Below are 25,611 nucleotides of genomic sequence, written 5' to 3' on the forward strand. Positions count from 1 at the left end.
GCTTATCCAATAAACTTTTAAATGCCCTCAATGTTGGCGAGTTCACTACTGTTGCAGGTAGGGCATTCCACGGCCTCACCACTCTTTGCGTAAAAAACCTACCTCTGACCTCTGTCCTATATCTATTACCCCTCAATTTAAGGCTATGTCCCCTCATGCTAGCCACCTCCATCCGCGGGAGAAGGCTCTCACTGTCCACCCTATCTAACCCTCTGATCATTTTGTATGCCTCTATTAAGTCACCTCTTAACCTTCTTCTCTCTAACGAAAACAACCTCAAGTCCATCAGCCTTTCTTCATAAGATTTTCCCTCCATACCAGGCAACATCCTGGTAAATCTCCTCTGTACCCGTTCCAAAGCTTCCACGTCCTTCCTATAATGAGGCGACCAGAACTGTATGCAATACTCCAAATGCGGCCGTACCAGAGTTTTGTACAGCTGCAACATGACCTCATGGCTCCGGAACTCAATACCTCTACCAATAAAGGCCAACACACCATAGGCCTTCTTCACAACCCTATCAACCTGGGTGGCAACTTTCAGGGATCTATGTACATGGACACCGAGATCCTTCTGCTCATCCACACTGCTAAGAATTTTACCATTAGCCAAATATTCCGCATTCCTGTTATTCTTTCCAAAGTGAATCACCTCACACTTCTCTACGTTAAACTCCATTTGCCACCTCTCAGCCCAGCTCTGCAGCTTATCTATGTCCCTCTGTAACCTGCAACATCCTTCCACACTGTCTACAACTCCACCGACTTTAGTGTCGTCTGCAAATTTATTCACCCAACCTTCTGTGCCCTCCTCTAGGTCATTTATAAAAATGACAAACAGCAACGGCCCCAGAACAGATCCTTGTGGTACACCACTCATAACTGAACTCCATTCCGAACATTTGCCATCAACTACCACCCTCTGTCTTCTTTCAACTAGCCAATTTCTGATCCACATCTCTAAATCACCCTCAATCCCCAGCCTCCGTATTTTCTGCAATAGACGACCGTGGGGAACCTTATCAAACGCTTTACTGAAATCCATATACACCACATCAACTGCTCTACCCTCGTCATTCCCTTCTTCCCTACGCACCTCAATGCCATCTATTCTAATAGCCTGGGTCTCAGCATTCTCCTCCACAATATTATCTTTTTCTTGAGTGAATACTGACGAAAAGTATTCATTTAGTATCTCGCTTATCTCCTCAGCCTCCACACACAACTTCCCACCACTGTCCTTGACTGGCCCTACTCTTACCCTAGTCATTCATTTATTCCTGACATACCTATAGAAAGCTTTTGGGTTTTCCTTGATCCTACCTGCCAAAGACTTCTCATGTCCCCTCCTTGCTCGTCTCAGCTCTCTCTTTAGATCCTTCCTCGCTTCCTTGTAACTATCAAGCGCCCCAACTGAAACTTCACTCCTCATCTTCACATAGGCCTCCTTCTTCCTCTTAACAAGAGATTCCACTTCTTTGGTAAACCACAGTTCCCTCGCTCGACCCCTTCCTCCCTGCCTGACTGGTACGTACTTATCAAGAACATGCAATAGCTGTTCCTTGAACAAGCTCCACATATCCAGTGTGCCCAACCCTTGCAGCCTACTTCTCCAACCAACACATCCTAAGTCATGTCTAATGGCATCATAATTGCCCTTCCCCCAGCTATAACTCTTGCCCTGCGGGGTATACTTATCCCTTTCCATCACTAACGTAAAGGTCACCGAATTGTGGTCACTGTTTCCAAAGTGCTCACCTACCTCCAGATCTAACACCTGGCCTGGTTCATTACCCAAAACCAAATCCAATGTGGCCTCGCCTCTTGTTGGCCTGTCAACATATTGTGTCAGGAAACCCTCCTGCATACATTGTACAAAGAACGACCCATCTAATGTACTCGAACTATACGACCCATCTAATGTACTCGAACTATATCTTTTCCAGTCAATATTTGGAAAGTTAAAGTCTCCCATAAAAACTACCCTGTTACTTTCGCTCTTTTCCAGAATCATCTTCGCCATCCTTTCCTCTACATCCCTAGAACTATTAGGTGGCCTATAGAAAACTCCCAACAGGATGACCTCTCCTTTCCTGTTTCTAACCTCAGCCCATACTACCTCGGAAGAAGAGTCCCCCATCTAGCATCCTTTCCGCCACCGTAATACTGTCCTTGACTAGCAGCGCCACACCTCCCCCTCTTTTGCCCCCTTCTCTGAGCTTACTAAAACACCTAAACCCCGGAACTTGCAACAACCATTCCTGTCCCTGCTCTATCCATGTCTCTGAAATGGCCACAACATCGAAGTCCCAGGTACCAACCCATGCTGCCAGTTCCCCTACCTTATTTCGTATACTCCTGGCATTGAAGTAGACACACTTCAAACCACCTACCTGAACACTGGCACCCTCCTGCGAAGTCAAATCTGTGCTCCTGACCTCTATACTCTCAATCTCCCGTACCCCAAAACTACAATCCAGGTTCCCATGCCCAGGATATTTATAGTTGGGAACTTGGCGATGGTAATGCATTTGAATGTCAAGGATGATGGTTACATTTTCTCTTGTTGGAGATGGTCATTATCTGGAAATTGCTTATCATGGAGTAATAAAGGTTTTACAGCACTGAAAGAGGCTCTTCGGCCCAATGTGCCTCTGCCGACCATGAAGGTACTACTATTCTAATCCCATTTTCCAGCATTTGGTCTGTAGCCTTGTTTGCTGTGACATTTCAAATGCTCCTTTAAATGCTGCTTAAATGTTGTGAGGGTTCCTGCCTCTTCCACCCTTTCAGGCAGTGAGTTCCAGATTCCCACCACCCTCAGTGTGAAAATGTTTTTCCTCAAAATCCCTTGCCCATTAACTTAAATCCATGCACCCTGGTTTACCAACCACTCCACGAAGGGGAAAGGTTTCTTCCTATCAACCCTATCTAAGTCGTTCATAATTTTGTACACCTCGGTGAGGTCGCCCCTCAGCCTACTCTGCTCTAAGGCGAACGACCCCAGCCTAACCAGCCTCTCTTCACGGCTGAAAAGCTCCAGCCCAGGCAGCATCCTGGTGAATCTTCTCTGCAACCTTTCTAGTGCTACCACATCCTTCCTATCATGTGGCGAGTAGAACTGCATATAATACCCTAGCTGTGGCCTAATGAGCATTTTATACAGCTCCATCTTAACTTCCCTGCTCTTATGTTCTTTGTCTCAGCTAATAAAGGCAAGTATCACATCCTTCTTAACCACCTTATCTGACTCAGGGACCTATGGACATGCACCCAAAGGTCCCTCTGGTACTACCTAGTGTCCTACCGTTCATTTTTTATTCCTTTGCCTTGTTTGTCCTCCCAAAATGCATCACCTCTCTCTTTTTTGGGTTAAATTCCATTTGCCACTATTCTGCACTTCTGGGCAGCCCGCCTATATCGCCCTGTAATCTAAGGTTTTCCGCCTCATTATTTACCAAACAACCATTTTTTGTGTCATCTGTGTGCTTGCTGATCATACCACCCACATTCCCATCTAGATCATTAGTGTGGCAGAAATGTTTCTTGTCACTTGTCAGCCTGGATATTGTCCAGGCCTGGCGCATTTGGGCATGGACTACGCTGGTATCTGAGGAGTTGCAAATTATGCAGATCATTGTTCAATCATCAGCGAACATCCCACTTCTGACCTTATGATGGAAGGAAGGTCATCGATGAAGCAGCTGAAGATGGTTGGGTCTAGGTCATTACTCAGAGGAACTCCTGCAGCGATGTCCTAGAACAGAGATGATTGATCTGGAGGAACTGAGATGATTGACCTGCAACAACCCCAATCATGTCCCTTTGTACCAGGTATGACTCCAACCAGTGGAGAGTTTCCCTCCTGATTACCATGCTGTTTTGCTGGGGCTCCTTGATGCCATACTCTGTCAAATGCTGTCTTGATGTCAAAAGCATTCACTCTCTCCTCACCCCTGGAATTCAGCTCTTTTGTCCATGTTTGAACCAAGGCTGTAATGAGATCTGGAGTTGAGTGACCTTGGTGGAGCCTAAACTGAGTATCAGTGAGCAGTGTGGCGGAAATTTTTCTTGCCACTTGTCAGCCTGGATGTTGTCCAGGCCTGGTGCATTTGGGCATGGGCTACGCTAGTATCTGAGGAGTTGCAACTGATGCAAATCATTGTTCAATCATCAGCGAACATCCCCACTTCTGACCTTATGAAGGAAGGAAGGTCATCAATGAAGCAGCTGAAGATGGTTGGGCCTAGGCTATTGCTAAGCAAGTGCCACTGTTAGCACTGTTTTTTTTTAAAAAAGTAATTTTTATTGAGATTTTCACAAAATATCAAAAACAGAAAATATCAACAAGAAAACAGTATTAACAACAAAAAGAAAAAAAAACACAACAACAACCCCCCCCCCCCCCCCCCCCCAGTAACTACAAAAAGAAGAAATAGATTAGCACCCGGCATATTCAATAACCACATGTACATATTTGTCCCCTCCACCGAAACAACCCCTGTGTTGCTGCTGCTGCCGGCCTATTTTCCTACCGTTCTGCCAGGAAGTCAAGGAAAGGCTGCCACTGCCTAAAAAACCCTGTATTGATCCCCTCGGGGCAAATTTTACCCCCTCCAATTTGATGAACCCCGCCATATCATTGACCCAGGCCTCCACGCTTGGGGACCTCGCATCCTTCCACTGATGCAAAATCCTCTGCCGGGCTACTAGGGACGCAAAGGCAAGAACACCGGCCTCTTTCGCCTCCTGCACTCCCGGCTCCACTGCAACCCCAAAAATTGCGAGTCCCCAGCCTGGCTTGACCCTGGATCCTACCACCCTTGACACCGTCCTTGCTAACCCCTTCCAAAATTCCCCCAGCACTGGGCATGCCCAGAACATATGGGCATGGTTCGCTGAGCTCCCGGAGCTCATCGGAGCATTAACACTGACATGGATCTGTTTGTCCAAATTACATCTTTCTGTGCAGTGAATACTGTGTAATCCTCTGTAATGATGGGTAATATTATTGAATTGATATTTGAACTGGGAAATAACTGCCATTGTGGGATTGTGATATATTTTCATTCATGGAACATATTCCTGTTTTTTATATCTAAATATTATATTTACTTACTGTATGACGAGGTGACTGAGTGGTTAAGATGATGGACTGCTAATCTATTTCGTAATTTCTGAGGGTTTTGGCCAAGGTTGGTATGACCGGTACAGGCTTGAAGGGCCGAAGGGCCTGTTCCTCTGCTGTATTGTTCTTTGTTCTTTCGCTTTTAAAAAATTTGCTGGGTTATCAACGTGGCCTATGTTTGGAGTATGCACTCATTAATTTTTTTGTGATGCTGGTTTTAGTATTAATTTAAGATATTAACTGATGGAGTCCATCTTTTTACAGATTGTCGGTGTTTAATAGGGCAGATAACATTTAATTATCTGTGGTTATGTCAAATCTTCTACAAGGCAACCATGAACAAGTGCTGCTGTGGGGGATTTTAATGTCAACAGTTACTTTGGTGAGCTTTGAAATCTCTCATAATTAGAGAGTAGTAATTAGATTATTGTTATCTGTAAAAAAGATTAGGGAAACTCTGAAAAGACCACCTGACAGTATATTGTAGAAGAAGAAAGAATTCAGTTTTAATCCTGTGGAATGAAGTTCTATTGTTTAAGGCACTGTGCACTGCTCTGAGGCAATCATTGGGGAGGAGGTAGTTCATTTGACCTTGCCCCCCCCGCCCCACCCTGGCTCCCTAATTGTTTAAGTAGCTTCAGACCATGATACGAAGTGTATTTAATTACAATGAATATGTAGCTAAAATGAAAACTATATTTGTCAAGTAGTAATGCTAAATGTGGAGTTTATTGTGCATATTCTGGAGAATTCTTTAGATTAGATTTAGATTTACTATCACTTGTACCGAGGTACAGTGAAAAGTCTTATTCTGCGTTCAGTCCAGGCAGGTCGTTCCATATGTGAAAAACAGGACACACGATAAGTACACAATGTAAATACATAGACATCGGGTGAAGCGTACGGAGTATAGTACTACCACATTAAAGAAGATGCGTTGAGAGATCAGTTCAGTCCATGGAGGGCCATTCAGGAGTCTGGTAACAGCGGGGAAGAAGCTGTTTTTGAATCTGTAGTGCATGAACTTTGGTACTCATACAGCAACTTGTATTGCTGCAGTAAGGCAGTATGTTAGTATTAAAGAGATGTAAATATTTTCTTTATTAATTGTTCCACACTGATTTACTCTGTTAACATATATAATAAATATTTGTAACTGAAATATGGTTGGGGGGGGGGGGGGGCCTGTATGGAGTAAAGCATGTACGTAAGTTTACATAAAGTTTGTAACCACAGTTTTAATTCATTAAAAATTGCAGTTGAGTTATTAAAGCTGTCAGGTTTAAAACCATTTTTTCCACACAGTTTGTGTAATTTGTTGTTTTTAAAACAGAAGTTACCTTTATATTAAGTTGTCAAGGCATTAACATTACCACATCAGCTAGATTTGGGGTGGGGAGAGCTGGAATGTGTATTCAAGATAGATGAGCCAGTTTGTGCAATTTTGCTAATCTCCTGTCACTTTGAACAGAGACAGTATGAGTCACCCCAGGCTCATTATATCAGTGTGGTCCCATTCAGTTTTGGAAAAGCCGTAGTTTCTAGGGACTGACACCTGGGTGCAGTTTTGCAGGGCGGAGCAGAGTGGTAGTTTTAATTAGCGGTCCTGCCAGCCAATTCCTGAGTGGGGTGAGGGTCAGAGGTCCTGTTATTTCCTCCTTTCTTGGGGTGATGGGGTGGGGGATGTGGCTGTGGGGAGGCACAGGCGTACTGGATGGTCTTAGTGTCAGGTTTGACAAGGAATGTATAAATTTTGCCTGTCTGAGTTCCTTCTAGGCTTAATAGCTGATCAGAGTCAGTGATAAGGTTGATTAAAGATGCGAAAGAGATCCGGACAATATAGATAGTGTAGAATATTTTACTTTTCCTTCATGAGAAGAGGATGGAATTATTAGAGGTGTTATTGCTGAATGTAAAATTAAGCCATTGAATTATTTGTATCTGTCCTCATCTCACTTAATTGATATCCGCCCGTTTGCTGAAAAATTGGTGATGCATATCATATAATTATAACAGAACAGAAGGAGATTATTCGGCCCATCTTGTCTATACCAGGCGGAGGATACCCAGGTGCCCTTTCTAATCTCACCTTCCTGTACCTGGTTCGTAGCCCTGTGGTTTAGAGTACTTAAGTGCAGATCCAGGTACTTTTTAAAAGAGATTAGGGTGTCTGTCTCCACCATCAGCTCAGGCAGCGAATTCCAGACACCCACTCCCCTCTGCAAGTTGTGGCCTCACCATATTTTATGCAATTCCAATATTATATCCTTATTTTTATTTTCTATACCTCTGCCATTGAAGGAAAGCATTCCATTTGCTTTCTTAACAACTTTGCCTACTTGAACTGCTGTCTTTAGGGATCTGTGTACTCCTACTCCAAGTAGGATCTGTGTACTCCTACATCTACTCCAAGATCTCTCACTTCATCTAACCCTCTTAATTTATTCCCATTTATTCTGTACTCCCTATATCTGTTTGACCTCCCTAAATGCACGACCTCCCACTTCTGTGTTCAATTCCATCTGCCATTTTATCGCCCAATCCATCTATATCACTGAACGAAAATTTAAGCTAGCTAGGGACCTTATTCACTTTAGCCAGAAACCCTTCTATTATAATTGTACTGTACTATTCTGTACACCTATTTATTTTATAGTCCCTACCTTAGTATTAAACAATGAATAAGTGTAAAAGATTGAAAATACTCACCAGGACTTGCTCACCAATCACCTGCTATCCTTGGTCTCATGAAACTTTCTGAACTGGCGTTTGTATTTACCCTTCTCTTCCTGCTCTTTCAATCACCCGGCTCCTCTCGCGCTCTTTTCAATCTCCCGGCTCCTGTCGTGCTGTTTCAGTCAACGTGCTGTTTTCAATCTCCCGTCTCCTCGTGCTGTTTTCAATCACCTATATAATACCTAGTCTGTAACACAAACGGATGAATTTCCGAACTAATCCCATGACTAACCCCTTGAACCTGTTCTGCCATTCAATTAGATCATTGGTGACCAGTATCTTAACTCCAACTCCCAACCTTGGTTGCTTGGTTATGGTATAGTATGATTGAATATTAGCAGCATAGAATTCTTGAACATAAGACATGGGACCATTTGAGGAATGACTATCCGTTCTGAACCAGAAGACTATCCAAAGGTAGAACAGAAATGTATAACAATTTCTATATTTTGCCTCTGAGACAAAATGCATTTTTTGTCTCAGTTTGACATTCCTGCCTTTCATCTGACTCAGAATCGGAATAATTTTGGGCAGAAAATAAAAGCCGTCTTTAATGAGAGCATTAATATAGAATGATTTCTTATCCCGGGGGTTAGTCCCTACAGTGCAGAAGGAGGCCATTCGACCCATCGAGTCTGCACCAACCCTCTGAGAGATTGCGCTACCTAGGCCCATTACCTCGCCCTGTGCCCATAACCCCATCTAGCCTGTGTACCGTTGGCTTGTGGGAGGAAGTGCAAACTCCACATGCAGTTACCCAAAGCTGGAATCTAACCTGAGTCCCTGGCACTGTGAGGCAGCAGCGCTGACCACTCTGCCACCGAGCCACTCTACCCTCTACCAGTATGGCACGGCAGAACAGTCGTTCGCATTGTTGCTTCACAACGCCAGGATCCCAGGTTTGATTCCCGGCTTGGATCACTGTCTGTGCGGAATCTGCATGTCCTCCCCATGTCTGAATGGGTTTCTTTCGAGTGCTCCAGTTTCCTCCCACAAGCCCCAAAAGAGGTGCTATTAGGTAATTTGGACATTCTGGATTCTCCCTCTGTGAACCCGAACAGGTGCTGGAATGTGGTGACTAGGGGCTTTTTACAGTAACTTAATTGCAGTGTTAATGTAAACCTACTTGTGACTATAAAGATTATTATTATTATACCCTCACATGGCCTCTATCTCGGTTCCCAAACTGGAGGTGATTGTTTCCCTAGATGCTGAAAAAGCATTTGAAAAGAAGGGAGTGGGAATATTTGTTTGAGATTCGTGGGAGGTTCGGATGCCCTGGATTCGACTACACGTATAGGGCCCCATCGCAAGTGTTCATACAAATGCTCTGCACTTTTGGTTATAAATTGAACTTGGACAACTCGGTCAACATCCCCCCCCCCCCCCCCCCCCCCCCGAAATGGGGACGCTAACCTTTCGCCTTGCCAAGACTCGCTTTTGTTATCTGGGGGGTCCGGGTGGCCCACAATTGGGCCTCGCTTCGTAAATTATTAAATTACACTAATCTGGATGATAGTGTCAAGTCAGACTTGCAGAGGTGGGATAACCAAGTAGGCTTGGCTACCAAATCTTTTGATAGAGATAAAAGCTAATTACTGCAGATGCTGGAATCTGAAACAGAAACAGAAAATACTGGACAATCTCAGCAGGTCTGACAGCATCTGTGGAGAGAAAAGGGAGCTAACGTTCGAGTTTGGATGACACTTCGACAAAGACTTGAAACGTTAGTTCCTTTTTGCAGAAGATATTGTTGTGGTTCAGTAAACCTGGCTCCATTTGAGACAAATGGAAGCGAGTTTCTACGCTACTTCGAGCCGTGGCGCAATAGTTACTGCATAGTTGCCTTTCTCTGAATCCAGTGATGGTGCCCACCCTGAAAATTTGGAACCAGCTCAGGCAGGATTTCAAGCTCTGTTCCCTGTCTTTGCTATCCCCCATTAGCAGCAACCACCTTTTTCTGCCAGCAGGTTTTGACTTGACATTTAAGTCACGGAAGGGGAAGGGTTTGAAGACTTGTTTGTGGAGGGGAGGTTTGCCAGTTTTAAGGACTTGGTGGAGAAATTCTATCTCCAGTCTTTTCAGGTACTTTCAGATTTGTGATTTTGCGCGCAAGGCTTTCTCCTCCTTTCCCTTGGTACCACCATCTTCCCTGTTGAAGAGGATTTTGACGCTGGCTGGGTCTGATGAGGGAACTACTTTTTAAAAAAAAAAAATGTATTTATTCCAAATTTATATAAAAGGTTACAAAATATAAACAATTCAGCGAGCGAACTCCCTAACACACAACTATACAGTTTGTACAAATTATTTCCCCTTTTACATTCCTCCTGCAACAAACAACTCCTCAAACACGGCCACGAACATCCCCCACCTTGTCTTGAAGCCCTCTGCTGAATCCCTTAATTTGTATTTGATCTTTTCCAGCCTAAGAAAGTCATATAAGTTACCCAGCTAGGCCTCTACCGCCAGTGGCGTTACCGACCGCCATATAAGTAAAATTCGTTGCCAGGCAATCAGAGAGGCGGAGGCCACAATATCGACCTTCCTCCCCTCCATCAGCTCTGGCTTCTCCGGTATCCCAAATAGCGCCACCTCCTCCCCCACTCTTCTCGTTAGCGCCACAAACACTACCTCCCAGAATCTCTCTTCGCAACCCCTGAACATATGCAAGTGATTTGCTGGTCCCCTCCCACACTTCTCACACTCATCTGCCACCCCCGGAAGAACCCACTAATTTTTTCCCAGTATCAGGCTCATCGTTGCGCACAAAGAGGTTGCATCTCCTCTTCACAGTGCCTCACTCCATACTTCCCAGTTTATCTCCCCTCCCAGCTCCCCCTCCTCCACCTCCTCCACCTCCTTAATCTTCACCATCTGCTCACTTCCCTGCTCTACGAACCACCCTATATGTCTCTAATCCTACCCTCCCCTTCCACATCCGGAAGCAACAATCGCTCAACAAGGTGTACCTTGGTAACCTGGGGAATGCTTTCCAAGCCTTCCGCGCAAAGTCCCTTAACTGCAGGTACCTAACCTCACTTCCTCGCGGAAGCTCAACCCTCATTCATTTCCTCAACACTGGCAAACCCCTCTTCCAGGTACAGTCCCCTCACTTTAACCAGACCCACTTCGCTCCACTTCCAATACATGCCGTCTATCAAATCCATGGTTTCACACAGCAGTGCCAAACCGACATCCCTTCTACCCTGAAATGCCTCCTCGGGTGGTTCCAGGCCTTTACTGTGGACTGTACCACCGCGCACTCCGTGTATTTCCTTGGTGCCATTGGCAGCGCCATCGTCACCATAGCCCTCAGGCTGGTTCCCCTACTGGATTCTTCCTCCATCCTAACCCATTCTGCTCCTCTCCTTTCCACCACAGCCTCCACATTCGCCGACCAGTGAACACCCATTCATAGAACATACAGTGCAGAAGGAGGCCATTTGGCCCATCGAGTCTGTACCGATCCACTTATGCCCTCACTTCCACCCTATCCCCACAACCCAATAACCCCATCTAACTTTTTTGGACACTAAGGGAAATTTAGCCTGACCAATCCAACTAACCTGCACGTCTTTGGACTGTGGGAGGAAACCGGAGCACCCGAAGGAAACCCACGCAGACTCGAGGAGAACGTGCAGACTCCGCACAGACCAGCGGGGTATCGAACCTGGGACCCTGGCGCTGTGAAGCCACAGTGCTAGAAAATTGTGCTACCGTGCTTCACTCGCTACCTGCATCCTTAGACATCTATACCTGTCTCTGGCCACCTGGAATGGCAACCCCCCGAGGTTGAATTGCTGACCCAGCTCCCTCCATTTCCCTACGTTTAATGTATATCCTGAGAATGCCCCAAACTTCCCCAATGTGCCCCTGTTCCTCCCCATGCTCTCCAGCGCGTCCGCATTTAGCGACAGCCGATGCTCCCTACGTTCCCTCTTAATCCCTTGCCACTCTGTCGACCCACTAAGGACCATTGCCAGAGGCTCTATAGCCAGTGCAAACAACAGCGGGCACTCTTGAATTGTTCCCTTGTGCAGTTCAAAGTTTCGTGAACCCATATCATCAGTCCGTACATTCGCCAACAGTGCCGCGTATAACAGGCGCACCATGCCACAAACTTCAGCCTAAACCCAAACCTTCGCTGGACCTCAAACAGGTCCTGCCACTCCACCCGGCCGAATGCTTTCTCCGCATCCATGGACACCACTACCTCCGGTCCCTGAACTTTCGACGGTCATGATCACGTTTAACAGCCTCCTTATATTACTAGATAGCTGCCTGCCCTTTACGAAGCCTGTCTGGTCCTCCGCAGCCACCGCCGGGGCACAACCTTCACCCTTCCACCAACTTAGCCGGCATTTTCACATCCGTATTTAAGAGCGATATGGGACTATACAACCCACACTCTATTGGATCCTTCCCCTTTTTTTTGGTATCAGTGTGATCGTTGCCTGTGTCATCGTCCCTGGCAGTTCCCCCCTTCTCCCAACGATGTTAAACGCCCCAAGATGTGGTGCCAGGTCTGTCACAAACTCCTTATAAAATTTCGCCGGGTAACCATTAGGCCCCGGGGCATTCCCCGACTACATACCCCTTATACTGTCCAACCTCCCTCAGCCCCAAAGGCTCCTCAAGCGATTGCACATTCTCTTCCTCCAACTCTGAAAACTCCAGTCCATCCCATATCCTCAATATTTCCCTGGACGCACCTGCCTCCGTAACTGATGCGCTAACATTTGACTCGCCTTTTCCCCGTACCTGTGCTGCACGCCCCTTGCCCTGCGCAGCTGTCGCATTGCGCTCCCTATCATCAACTTATCAGATTGCCCCTGCAACTTTTTTCTCCTCACCAATCCCTCTGTGGTGGGTGCCCTTGAGTGCTCTCTATTTACCTTAACTATTTTGTTCATTAACCGCTCATACTCCTCCCTCCTTTCCCTGTCCACATATATCTTGAACGAGATTATCTCGCTTCGGACCACCGCTTTTAGTACTTCCGTTTTGGTTCAAATCTACATGATCTTTAATCACAGCCTACACTTTATTAAAAAACCCTCTATCTGCCAACAACCCCGAATCGAGCCCCCATTCCGGCCTCTGCTCCTGTCCCGGCCTCAGCCGAATCTCCAGCCAAGGGGGTGAATGATCCGAGATTACTACTCCATGTACTCTTCCACCTCCATGCCAACAAAAATATCCCAGCTCACCACAACAAAGTAAATTCCTGAATACACCTTATAAACACGAGAAAAAGCAATATTCCCTTCCCCATGGGTTCTTAAAGCATCATGGGTCCACCACACCCATCTTTTCTATAAACCATCCCCAGCTCCTTTGCCATTCGTATCCTACCCATTGACCTGGGGCTCGATTGATCTGCCCTCGGCTCTCGGACACAATTGAAGCCTCCTCCCATGATCAGCTGGTGCATGGTCAAGTCCGGAATCGCTGCCAGGACCCCTCTCTCAAAACCCACATCATCCCAATTTTGGTGCACACAAATTCACCAGTACCGCCGCCATCCCCTCCATTACCCACTCACCATCACATACCTCCCACCCGGGTCCCTCACTTCCTTCATGCTCACAAACTTGTTTTCTTGCTCATTAGAATGGCCAGCCCCTGCGACTTTGAATCAAACCCCAAGTGGAATACCTGACCTACCCATCCCTTTCTCAGCCGAACCTGGTCCTTCACGCAGAGTTGTGTCCCCTGCAGAAAGATCACCTCCGCCTTTGAACTCCTGAGGTGTGCAAAGACCCAAGATCTTTTCACTGGTCCATTGAGCCCTTCCACGTTCCATGTTACCAGCCTTATCGGAGGTTTGTGCCTTCATTCCCCTCTACCATTCGCCATCCTCCACTTTTGGCTCTACCCCTATTGATTTCACCCTGTACCTAGCCCATCCAAGATGGCCCCTTTCTCTGCTCCTGACCATGCCTTTTCTCCAAACTCGCCACGTCGCATCCCACCCACAGCAACCTCTCTCTGCCTTCTCCCTCACCTCACTTCTTTTCACCAACATTACCTGCCAGCATGGCAACTTCTACCCAAAGGCCCCCTCCTACTGACCCCCACACTTTGTTCTATGAAGAAGGCTCCCCAGGGACCTCCCCCTCCCCCCACTCAAATAGAAACACATCTTGAACCACAGGTCACCTCCCCGAAAGATAAACACAAATAAAAAACACAGCAACAGGCACCCCTGCTACCCATTGTCAACCCCACAGAAAAAAGAAGAACCCTCCACATCGGAGGAAAATAAAAAAACTCCCCCTCCCTCCGACCCCTGCTCTACCCGTATTCTCCATTACTCCAGAGTGTCAGCATCTGTCTCCCAAAAATATTCAGTTCTCTCTCAGTTTATGCTCTTTTATAAAGTCATTAGACGCTTCTGAGGTCTCAAAATAGTATTCCTGGTCCTCGTAAGTCACCCATAGTTTCGCCGGGTAGAGCACCCCATACCTGATCTGTCGTCGAAACAGCACCACCGTAGCCCTGTTGAACCCTGCACGCTGTTTTGTTCAGCTCCAATGTCCTGGTATATTCGGACCTTGTTCCTCTCCCATTCGCAGTTCAGCTTCTCCCTGGCCTGCTGCAGGATCTTCTCTTTCTCCATGAACTTGGGGACTCATGCGCTCATTGCCTGTGGTGGTTCCCCAGCTATTGGCTTCTGCCTCAGAGACCTGTGTGCTCTGTCCACCTCAGGGGCCTTGTCCAGCACTCCTCTGCTACCAGCCCCGCCAACAGCCTCGAAAAGTAACTTGTGGCACTCGCAACATCCGCTCTTTCAGGCATGCCATCTATTCACAGATTCTGCCTTCTCAACTTGTTTTCCTGCTCCTCCACCTTTGTTCTCGGCGTCTCACAAAGGTCTGCTAAGAGCCCCACCTCTGCTTCCAATGCCACCATTCTTTCGCTGTGTTCCGACATCACTCTCTCCATCTCTCGGATCTGCGACCCCTGTGTCTCCAGACATTTTTCCACCCTCTCCATCGAGACCTTCAGGGGTGCCACAGTCCTTCGATGGCCGTTGATCTAGCCTCCTGCATTTCCTTCCTCTGCTGACGGGACCCTTCCCTGATGAAGGACGTCAACTGTTCCATCTGGAGCCTTCAAACTTGCACTGACCTTTCCCCTCCACCGTCTTCCCAGTAACAGCTTATGCAATAAGTGGGGGGAGGGGGAGTCCCTGGGGAGCCTTCTTCGTAGAACAAAGTGTGGGGGTCAGTAGGAGGGGGCCTTTGGGTAGAAGTTGCCACGCTGGCAGGTAATGTTGGTGAAAAGAAGTGAGGTGAGGGCGAAGGCAGAGAGAGGCTGCTGTGGGTGGGATGCAACGTGGCGAGTTTGGAGAAAAGGCATGGTCAGGGGCAGAGAAAGGGGCCATCTTGGATGGGCTAGGTACAGGGTGAAATCAATGGGGGTAGAGCCAAAAGTGGAGGATGGCGAATGGTAGAGGGGAATGAAGGCACAAACCTCCGATAAGGCTGGTAACAGGTCTCTTCAACTCCTTGGCTAGGTCTTTCACCTGCTGGATTTGGTAATCAGCAGACATGCCACTCCCGGGGGAGCTTCTCCTCCGACCTTCAGCTGCACTTTTCCATTGAAATTACACCCGATTTCTATGCCTTCAAGCAGGAGCTTCCCTGTGTGCAACCACTCACGCCGTGGCCGCCACCACAAGTCCTGATGAGGGAACTATTTTGGGCATATATGACCATATCCTCCCAGCTGAGTCAGCCCCGTTGATTGAGGTGAGGACAAAATGGGAGGGTGAATTGGATCCCATTCTGCATAGTGAGGTGTGCATTGAGGCCCTTAGCAGAGTCAATCACACGTGCTCGGTTAAGTTTGATTCAATTTAAGCTGGTGCATAGGGTGTATCTGACTAAAGCGAGGATAAGCGGATTTTTCTCTGGAGTGGAGGTCAAATGTGAGAGCTGCGCTCAGGGAGCCAGATAACCACACGTATGTTCAGCCTCTGGACCTCTTTTTCCAACAATAAGTCGGAGATATTCGATTTGGTTCCGTGCCCGCTGGTGGCCACGTTTGGGTTATCAGACGAGCTGGTTCTTCAGTTCGGGGTGAAGACGGATGTCCTCGCCTTCCCCTCGTTTGTAGTTTGGAGATTAGTTCTGCTTGAGAGGAGGTCTTCTACTCCACCTAGTGCATCGGCTTGATTGGGTCAACTTTTGTCTTTTCTACATTTGGAGAAGGTTAAGTATACCATGCGAGGGCCGGAAGAAGAGTTCTATCCAAGATGGCAGCCATTTATTTCCTTTTTTAAGGAGCTAGTCACCGTCAGCTTTTAGGGGGTTTAGTTTCGTTTTTGGGATTAAAATTAACGTGTTTTTGCTATTTTGCTGTCTCTTCTATTGTGTAATATATACTAATTGTCCAGCCATTTTGCAATAAAAATGATTAACTAGCATGATGTGTGTGAAACTAGCCCCCATGCCTTGTAATTCTGTGAATTCCTGGAATCTATATGGCCAATGTAATTACTAAATCAACTCAGTGCATTAAATGTGATCTACAAGCTTGTAATGTTGGGTAAGGATAGGCTTAAAAAAAATGTAACACTGGAAACTTTGTGGTCAGCAATTCTGGCATCATGCCATTAATGTGTTTCGACCTCCACAAACTAGTTGCTTACGAGCTCTAGTTAAAAATTCACTGGAAAGAAGTGGAACAACAAACAAAACTAGCTCTTCAAGCAACGGTGCTATTGCCATCTATGACAAATTGTTCCTTGTGCAATACAGGATTTGGCTGTGTGCAATTATAAATCATCTAGTTATTAATGCATTTGAAATTTGTCAAGTGGCTTGATTTTATTTTGCCTGGAAATTCAATAGGAATGTTGCATAAGTCCAGTGTGTAATATTACTATTGAATCGAGTAATTGATTCCCCGAGGCTAAGAAATACAAGATATCTGTTCCTAATTCTCAAAAATCAAATTCAAATATGGTTCAAGAAATGGTATTTAACAAGCCCAAACTGTAAGATGTAATTGAAAAGATTATTCGATTATATCTACCAGCACAGAGATAATATGCTACTTCATGTCGTGACTGTATCAGCTCCTCCTCTTCAGTCCTCTGCCCGAAGGCACATCCTTGGTGATGATTTGTCGAATCACAGCTAAATGCCATGATTTGTTACTGTGGGTAGGTTGAGGAGGCAGGCGCCACTGTCTACCTCGGGCAGAACAGGGATTGAATCCTGTTTTATTGACATTAATCTAAATCCCATGCTAGCGGTCCCACCAACTGTACTATACAGGGTAATACTAACAAGATAACAAGCATTCGTATCTTGCCCCCTCTCCTGTCATGTACATCTTTTAAAAAAAAACAGAAAATGCTGGTTAAACTCAGGAGGTCTGGCAGCATCTGCGGAGAGAGAAACAGTTAATATTTTGAGTCTATGTACACAACTGAACAGCAATAGAAATGCAATGAATTATTACACCCCATTTGCCTTATGCCCATGACATCTTTAGCCCTTCTGTAGCTTGATCTGTCCCATATCTTCCATACTGTCCCCTCCCTACAACAACAATATAGTTCATTATATTTCTATCCTTTTCCAGTTTGGTGTCAACCATGTGCCACCATGCCACCCTGTGAAGGAAGTGAAATGAACTAGCAGTTGAATGAGATGATGACTGAAGTGGCAGCATAAAGGAATCCAAAAACTTTACAGGTTAAAAAACCCTGTGAAAATGGCACCGGTCTTGACTGTGCTAATTTTGAAAAGAAAAATGAACAGCAAAGAAAAGATATGCTAAGACAGTTACTTTAAGTACGTTATAAAATAAGGTCACTGGTATTCATAATATGTGTCAGTAATTGTATATAGAAGAAAAGAATATTCAGAAGAATCTGCATGTTTTATCTTTGGCGGCTTAGTTTTCTGACATGGAAATAAAATAAGTTTTCATTGTGTATCGGTTCTGGATACTAACCAATCTTGACATTCTGATTAGGGATGTAGCTGCTAATGAGGGGAAAGCATTAAAAAGGAAAGCATCAAAAATATCCTTCTACAATCCTTCAGGCCCACAAGAGCCAAACAGGACGAACCAGGAAATTAGAAATATAAGTGCAAATAAATTGGAGTTATGGGGGCACATGAGTGAGAAATGGCCCATAAATTGCACTTTGGGCACAACATAAACTAACTGAATCTATGAAAAATCCCATCCAATTGAATGCTTGGAATCCAATTGAAGTTGTTAATACAAAAATTAGATTTTGCCATATCAAATTAAAATGTTGCAGAATATTGCTAAAATGAATACATTTCATGGTAGATAATGAACTTGATGTTTCTTTCATGAGAAGAACGTGGATTAAGTGATTCATGAAAATGTAAGTGCTTTGTTTTTATCTATATTACTGGGGTAGAATATCATTGACAGTTACATAAAAAAACATTGTTCTGCTGGAGAAGGATAATTTTTGGATAACTTCTGAATGCTTTTTTCACTGATTGGATTACATATGACTGGATGTCGTTCCCTGTGCATAATGCTAATATTTATTGATTTAGATATTTTTTATTGCTTGGATTGTTAGAAGGACCAAATTTGTGTGCCTGCTATTACAAATCTATTTTAGACCAAGGCAATAAAGGATAATTGTGTTTTGAGTATGTTTGGTAAAATTAGGTGGAAGCAATAATAATAATCTTTATTAGTGTCACATGTAGGCTTACATTAACACTGCAATGAAGTTACTGTGACAATCCCCTAAATATCTCCTTAAGAATTTAAGAATTATTGCACTCGGTCTGTTAGTTTACTTTGCTGTCGTAGCTGTCAACATGGGGCTAAAATACAAATGTTTATAGAAAGGGTTCCTACAGTTTAAAAATACTCACCATTTTCTCTTTACTAGTCCGCCTTCTTGGCATATAATTCCACAGATCAAACTCCCTCAAGGAGCTACGTGGGAACCTTGACTGAGTATTTGAGATTTGTAAGCATGGAGCTATCACTGTTAAGGCTGCCATTTCTTCACAAGCTGATTCCAGGGCATGTCACTGGATGATTAGGGGTAACAGTATGATTTACTTTTGGACCCAGGTTTGATTCTCGGCTTGGGTCATTGACTGTGCGGAGTCTGCATGTTCTCCCCGTGTCTGCGGGGCTTTCCTCTGGTTTCCTCCCATATGTGCGGGTTAGGTGGATTGGCGACGCTAAATTGCCCCGTAGTGTCCAAAGGTTGGGTGGGGTTGCTGGGTTACAGAGATAAAGTGGAGGTGTGGGCTTAGATAGGGTGGTCTCTCAGGGGCCTGTATAGACTTGATGGGCCGAATGGCCTCCTTCTGCACTGTAAATTCTATGATTCCCCCTGCTATGGGCACTGCAGCCAATTGCACTTGTTTTATTTTATATCTGCTAAATCAATATTGGCTTGGATCAAACTTGAAGTTACTGAACTGAATGGGCCAGCTACCATTGTTTAGCTGTCTGGGCCATTGGGAGAGTCCAAGGTGGTATTTATGTAATTACAATTGAACTTCTTTTGGGAAAAAAATAAGATCAGTAGTTGTCACAATTATTTTTCTTTTAGCAGACAGGTTAAACTATTCGAATGATAAAAGTAGATAAATTGGGTGTTGGGCTCGGTGGTTGAATCCTGAGCCATAAAGTTATGGATTCCAACCTGATTTGAGCACGTTGTTGTGTTAGGTACAGTGGTCTAACACTGGCTGCAACTGGATGCAGCTTAGATCAGAAGGATACTCCAGACCTTGAAGTTAGTTCAATCAGGTTTATTGAACTAATAGCACAGTTAGCACAGTTCTCTGTGAGTTCGACTCTCTGCTAACTTCAGTGTGGTTACTCTGTCTGACTCAACCAGACTAGCTCTTAGCCATGTGGTGGAGGTGTGATTGTAACAACACCCTTGACTGACTCTCTAGATGTTCATCAGTGGAAAGAGGCGGAGTGTGAGTGCCTCGTGTCTTTTATAGTCGGATCCCACTCCTGATTGTCCTGCCTGCTTATTGGTCATGTCCTGTTCTCTGTATCCATTAGCTGCTTGTCTGTATATCATTATGTGTGTGTGTGCCTGCAGATCATGACACACGTAATCCAGGATGATACTTCAGTGCAGTGTTGGGAGTGCTGCAGAGTTAGCGAGCGCTATCTTTGTGTGAGATGTTAAACTAAGGATCCTCTGTCCTCTGGTGGATTTAAGGATCCCATTTCATTAGTTGAAGGTGTCCAAGGGAGAGGATTAGTGGGGAGTGCAAATGGATCAGTGACCTGACCAGGTTGAGCGAGATAAAGATCCTGGTGTTAGTGTATAGAGATCACCAAAAGTTCATGACCAATGCAGAGAAACTGCTTCATCTGTCATTGCTGTCCAGATTGAATTTAGAGAACTGTTCAATATTATTCAAATAAGGTAGAAGGGTAGGCTAATAGGGAGGTGAAAAAGGCAGATGGGATACTCGCTTTTATCAATCGGGACATAGATTACAAAAGTAGGGAGGGCATGATGGAGCTCTATCAAACTTAGGTGAAGCCACAGCTGGAGTACAGCGTGCAATTCTGGTCGCCACATTATAGGAAAGATGTAATTGCACTGGAATGGGTGCAGAGAAGATTCACCAGAATATTGCCTGGGATGAAACCTTTAAGTTATAAAGAGAGGTTGGATAGGCTTGGGTTGTTTTCTCTGGAGCAGCGAAGACTGTGAGGGGTGACCTCTGTCCTCTGGTGGATTTAAGGATCCCATTTCATTAGTTGAAGGTGTCCAAGGGAGAGGATTAGTGGGGAGTGCAAATGGATCAGTGACCTGACCAGGTTGAGCGAGATAAAGATCCTGGTGTTAGTGTATAGAGATCACCAAAAGTTCATGACCAATGCAGAGAAACTGCTTCATCTGTCATTGCTGTCCAGATTGAATTTAGAGAACTGTTCAATATTATTCAAATAAGGTAGAAGGGTAGGCTAATAGGGAGGTGAAAAAGGCAGATGGGATACTCGCTTTTATCAATCGGGACATAGATTACAAAAGTAGGGAGGGCATGATGGAGCTCTATCAAACTTAGGTGAAGCCACAGCTGGAGTACAGCGTGCAATTCTGGTCGCCACATTATAGGAAAGATGTAATTGCACTGGAATGGGTGCAGAGAAGATTCACCAGAATATTGCCTGGGATGAAACCTTTAAGTTATAAAGAGAGGTTGGATAGGCTTGGGTTGTTTTCTCTGGAGCAGCGAAGACTGTGAGGGGTGACCTAATTGAGGTATACAAAATTGAGGGGCATGGATAGAGAGCAGCTGTTCCCCTTAGGTGATGGGTCAGTTGCAAGGGTACACAAGTTCAAAGTGAGGGGTGGTAGGTTTAGGGGGCATTAGAGGAAAAACTTATTTTACCCAGAGAGTGGTGACTGTCTGGAATGCACTGTCTGGGAAGATGGTAGAGGCGGGATGCCTAACATCTTTTAAAATGTACCTGGGTGATTACTTGGCATGCCGTAGCATTCAAGGCCAAGTGGGATTAGATGGGCATGCCAGGGCCTTTCATGTGTCAGTGCAGACTTGATGGGCCGAAGGTCCTCTTCTGCATGTAGTATTCTGTGATACTATGAGTAGCATTTTGATACCTTACAGATCACTGGTCAAACCACACCTACTGTTCCCAGTTTTGGTCCTCCCACGTGATGGGTGATAGACTGACCTTGGAAAAGACTCAGTGGAGAGTTCTGAGAATGATTCCTCGCCAGAAGAATCTCAGCTGCTCAGCCAGGTTCAAGGATCGTGGTCTATTTACTTTTGTGCACTTGCAACTGACCCATCACCTAAGGGGAACAGCTGCTCTCTATCCATCCTATCCATGCCCCTCAATTTTGTATACCTCAATTAGGTCACCCCTCACAGTCTTCGCTGCTCCAGAGAAAACAACCCAAGCCTATCCAACCTCTCTTGTAAACTGGGATGTACGTAAAATAATTAAAGGACAGGGCTAGTTTTCTCATTGATAAATTGGAAGAATCTAACAGATTAAGGAGAACTGGGACCCGAGTTTAAACTGTGCCAAAGTGGGAATAGACTGGATGTTGGGTAATTTCTCTTTTCTTGCTGAGCTGAGAGTCTCTGGCTGGTGTGATAGTTGCTGACTGACTGTCTTCAAGAGGCAGCTGAACTCATTCCAAGCTGAGTCAGCGTTCACAATTAAGGTAATTGTTTTTATGAAAAACATTTAGTCCGTGTAATCTCCTAGACTGATTTTGGCATCCAAGAGTCGGGGAGGAATTTTCAGAACATTTCCCCCCTTTATTAACTTTTTTTTTCTCCCCTGGATTTTTGCCTTTCCCAGGAATTACATGGTTGCAGTACCAAGTGGATGTGTTGATTCACTTTTTAAAAATAAATTTAAGAGTACTCAATCCCCCCCCCCCCCCCCCCCCCCCCCCACCCCACCCCCAATTAAGGGGCAATTTAGCGTGGCCAATCCACCTAGCCTGCACATCTTTTTGGGTTGTGGGGATGAGGTCTACGCAAACACGGGGAGAATGTGCAAACTCCACATGGACTGTGACCCAGAGCCGGGATTGAACCTGGGATCTCAGTGCTGTGAGGCAGCAGTGCTAACCACTGTGCCACCGTGCTGCCCCTTGTATGTTGATTTACAATGGCCTGGCCATCATGAATGCGTGCGGAGTTTGATAACTCACCTAGTCTTACCACCTATTAATTTAGTATGTTTCTTTGCTGAACGGTTTGCAGAATGATTACCTTTTTTGACATTTTGAGATTAATTTTAAGCAAACATATCCAGCAATACAACACTCACCTGATCTGAACACCACCGCTCCACCCTCCACTTCTGCCAGGAATTGCCACAACTAAATTTCTTGGATCAGTTTTGTGACTTTAATATGCCTTGTGTGATACGGAGTTTAATTACCTTGATGAATTTACTTGTAATTTTGTGATGTAGACGCACAGGCAAAATCCTATTTGAACCCCCCCCCCCCTCCCATTGTGTGTGTATATATATTATATATATATACATGTTCAGTGACATATACTGCATGCAGTCGAGTGCAATAGTTGCAAAATGCCAGAAATTTATATATATTGGGGGTTTGTTGGTGGGAATGCTTTGCGAGTTGCAATAAACTTTGAAGTCACTAAAACAAAAGATGATGTGTGCCTTTCCAATTTTGACTACCTTAATTAGTGGAAAGGTCTGACAATGTACAGAGCTCCTTTCTGTTATATTACTTGGTGTAATATGTGTTACTCATTTGCTTCTTACCAAGAAGCTCTTAAACTTGATGTTGATTAACACTATTAGTTTTCCAATTAATTTATTGAGTAACTTAAACAAATAAACTGAGTTTGTTCTCTCTCCAATACTGATACTAGATATTAAATAAACAAGATTGAATAAGAATAAACTATGATTAACCACACTTACACTCTGAGCTAACACTCTCCTGGTCACTAGTCACTATACACACAAAGAGACAGGAACTCTGATTGGGTCTGTCTTTTATACCCCTTTCTAGTGCTGCCATCGAGTGATCACTTAGCTGTTATGACTATACATTAACCCCTTGTGTACATACAGATATGTAGATCACTACACTTTCCTCCTAGGCATTGATTATTTTTGTGATTGAAGATTAAGCAAGAGCAGCTAAGCATTTGGACTGATGAAATTCATCATGATATTTCATTCGCAGCACAAAGTAGCATTCACTGATTTCACTGTCTTTGCATTGTCTTTTTCAACATTAAAAAAAATCAGGTAATAAGCAAGCTGTTTTGTAACAACATTCTTGTCCATTAAACATCCTCCACACATTGTAGGAGTTAACCATGCTGAAAAGTCATATGCTCAGTGCACTTATAGATGAAAAATGCTGCATGTCATCTCCACTCCCACATCAATTAGAGCTGCAAGAGCTGTGCCACTGCACGAGTTTGCTTTTTTTCTGATGAAAAATGTTGATATGTGGCATGGTTAAATTGATACCATCACAGGTAATCAAAAAGCTTTATCCTGACCATGAGGAAACTGGTTTCTACTCCAGTTATTTTGTGACTCCTTCAGCGGGTACCAAACTGATTCCTTAACCGTGAGAAAAGTTTAATTATCTCACTCCTCTGGATCATTCAGTTATTTGTGCAAGTCATTGGCAGGTGCCCATAAACCAGTTGTGGGAGTGCTGTTAAGATTTTCTCATGTTAAATTAAAACAGTAATCCCATGACTACAAGCTACTATCTTCAGTATCCAGCATGTTTGAACAAAGTACCTATCCATGCTTACAGTACCTCTCGATGTCTACACATGTCTAGATGATTCCTTAATCAGAGCTCTGTGTCAAAAGTCTGTTGTGTTGTGCTGTGCAACATACTTAGTAAAATGCAGCAATGTTTAACAGTAAATAATGAGAAGAGTGGGCTGACATCTACCACATTGGTAGTTTCAGTGAAGAGGAAGAAGTTGTAAATCTGCCAGTTTTCAATCCGCTGTGAGATGTCCATATACTTATTGACGATGAGGTGTCAATCTGTAGATCCTTGTTCGCAACAGCATATTTACACTTTTGTGATTAAACTACCCAGTTTTAAAAAATAAATTTAGAGTACCCAATTCATTTCTTTCCAATTAAGGGGCAATTTAGCATGGCCAATCCACCTAACCTGCAGATCTTTGGGTTGTGGGGGTGTTGCTCGTTGTGCTCTCTCTTTAATTGGCTCTGTTTATGGCGGTTAATATGATCGCCTTCCTTAATTCTAATTATGTTTGCTCAAGAGTCGCCAGGTATCTTTTCAATATCGCCAGAAGGTTCAAAACCGAATACTGATCAAAGACTCGATACATCAGTTAGTAAGTTCAAAATCAATGCTCATTTATTCTCATGATGTGGAGATGCCGGCGTTGGACTGGGGTGAGTACAGTAAGAAGTCTTACAACACCAGGTTAAAGTCCAACAGGTTTGTTTCAAACGCGAGCTTTCGGAGCACTGCTCCTTCCTCAGGTGAATGGAGAGGTATGTTCCAGAAACATTTACATAGACAAAGTCAGAGATGCTGGACAATGCTTGGAATGCGAGCATTTGCAGGTAATCAAATCATTACAGATCCAGAGAGGGATAATCACAGGTTAAAGAGGTGTGAATTGTCTCAAGCCAGAACAGTTGGTAGGATTTTGCAAGTCCAGGCCAGATGGTGGGGGGTGGATGTAATGCGACATGAATCCAAGATCCCGGTTGAGGCTGCACTCATGCGTGCGGAACTTAGCTTTAAGTTTTTGCCAGCAATTCTGCGTTGTCGCGTGTCCTGAAGACCGCCTTGGAGAACGCTTACCCGGAGATCAGAGGCTGAATGCCCCTGACTGCTGAAGTGTTCCCCAACTGGAAGGGAACATTCCTGCCTGGTGATTGTCGCACAATGCCCGTTCATTCGTTGTCGCAGTGTCTGCATGGTTTTGCCAATGTACCACACTTCGGGACATCCTTTCCTGCAGCGTATGAGGTAGACTACATTGGTCGATTCGCACAAGTATGTGCCGCGTACCTGGTGGGTGGTGTTTCCACATGTAATGGTGGTATCCAAGTCGATGATCTGGCATGTCTTGCAGAGATTGCCCTGGCAGGGTTGTGTGGTGTCGTGGTCGCTGTTCTGAAGGCTGGGTAATTTGCTGCAAACAATGGTTTGTTTGAGGTTGCGTGGTTGTTTAAAGGCCAGTAGTGGGGGT

General features: G+C 44.8%; 1 protein-coding gene across 16 annotated transcripts in view; it reads left to right on the plus strand.

Moving 5' to 3' along the window:
• The window catches only part of tanc2a (tetratricopeptide repeat, ankyrin repeat and coiled-coil containing 2a), a 1,067,833-nt gene that overhangs the window by 248,495 nt on the left and 793,727 nt on the right, over window positions 1-25,611 (plus strand). The gene's annotated exons all lie outside the window — the stretch shown is intronic.

The sequence above is a fragment of the Scyliorhinus canicula genome, chromosome 19, assembly GCF_902713615.1.
Source record: "Scyliorhinus canicula chromosome 19, sScyCan1.1, whole genome shotgun sequence".
NCBI classification, from domain to species: Eukaryota; Metazoa; Chordata; class Chondrichthyes; order Carcharhiniformes; family Scyliorhinidae; genus Scyliorhinus; species Scyliorhinus canicula.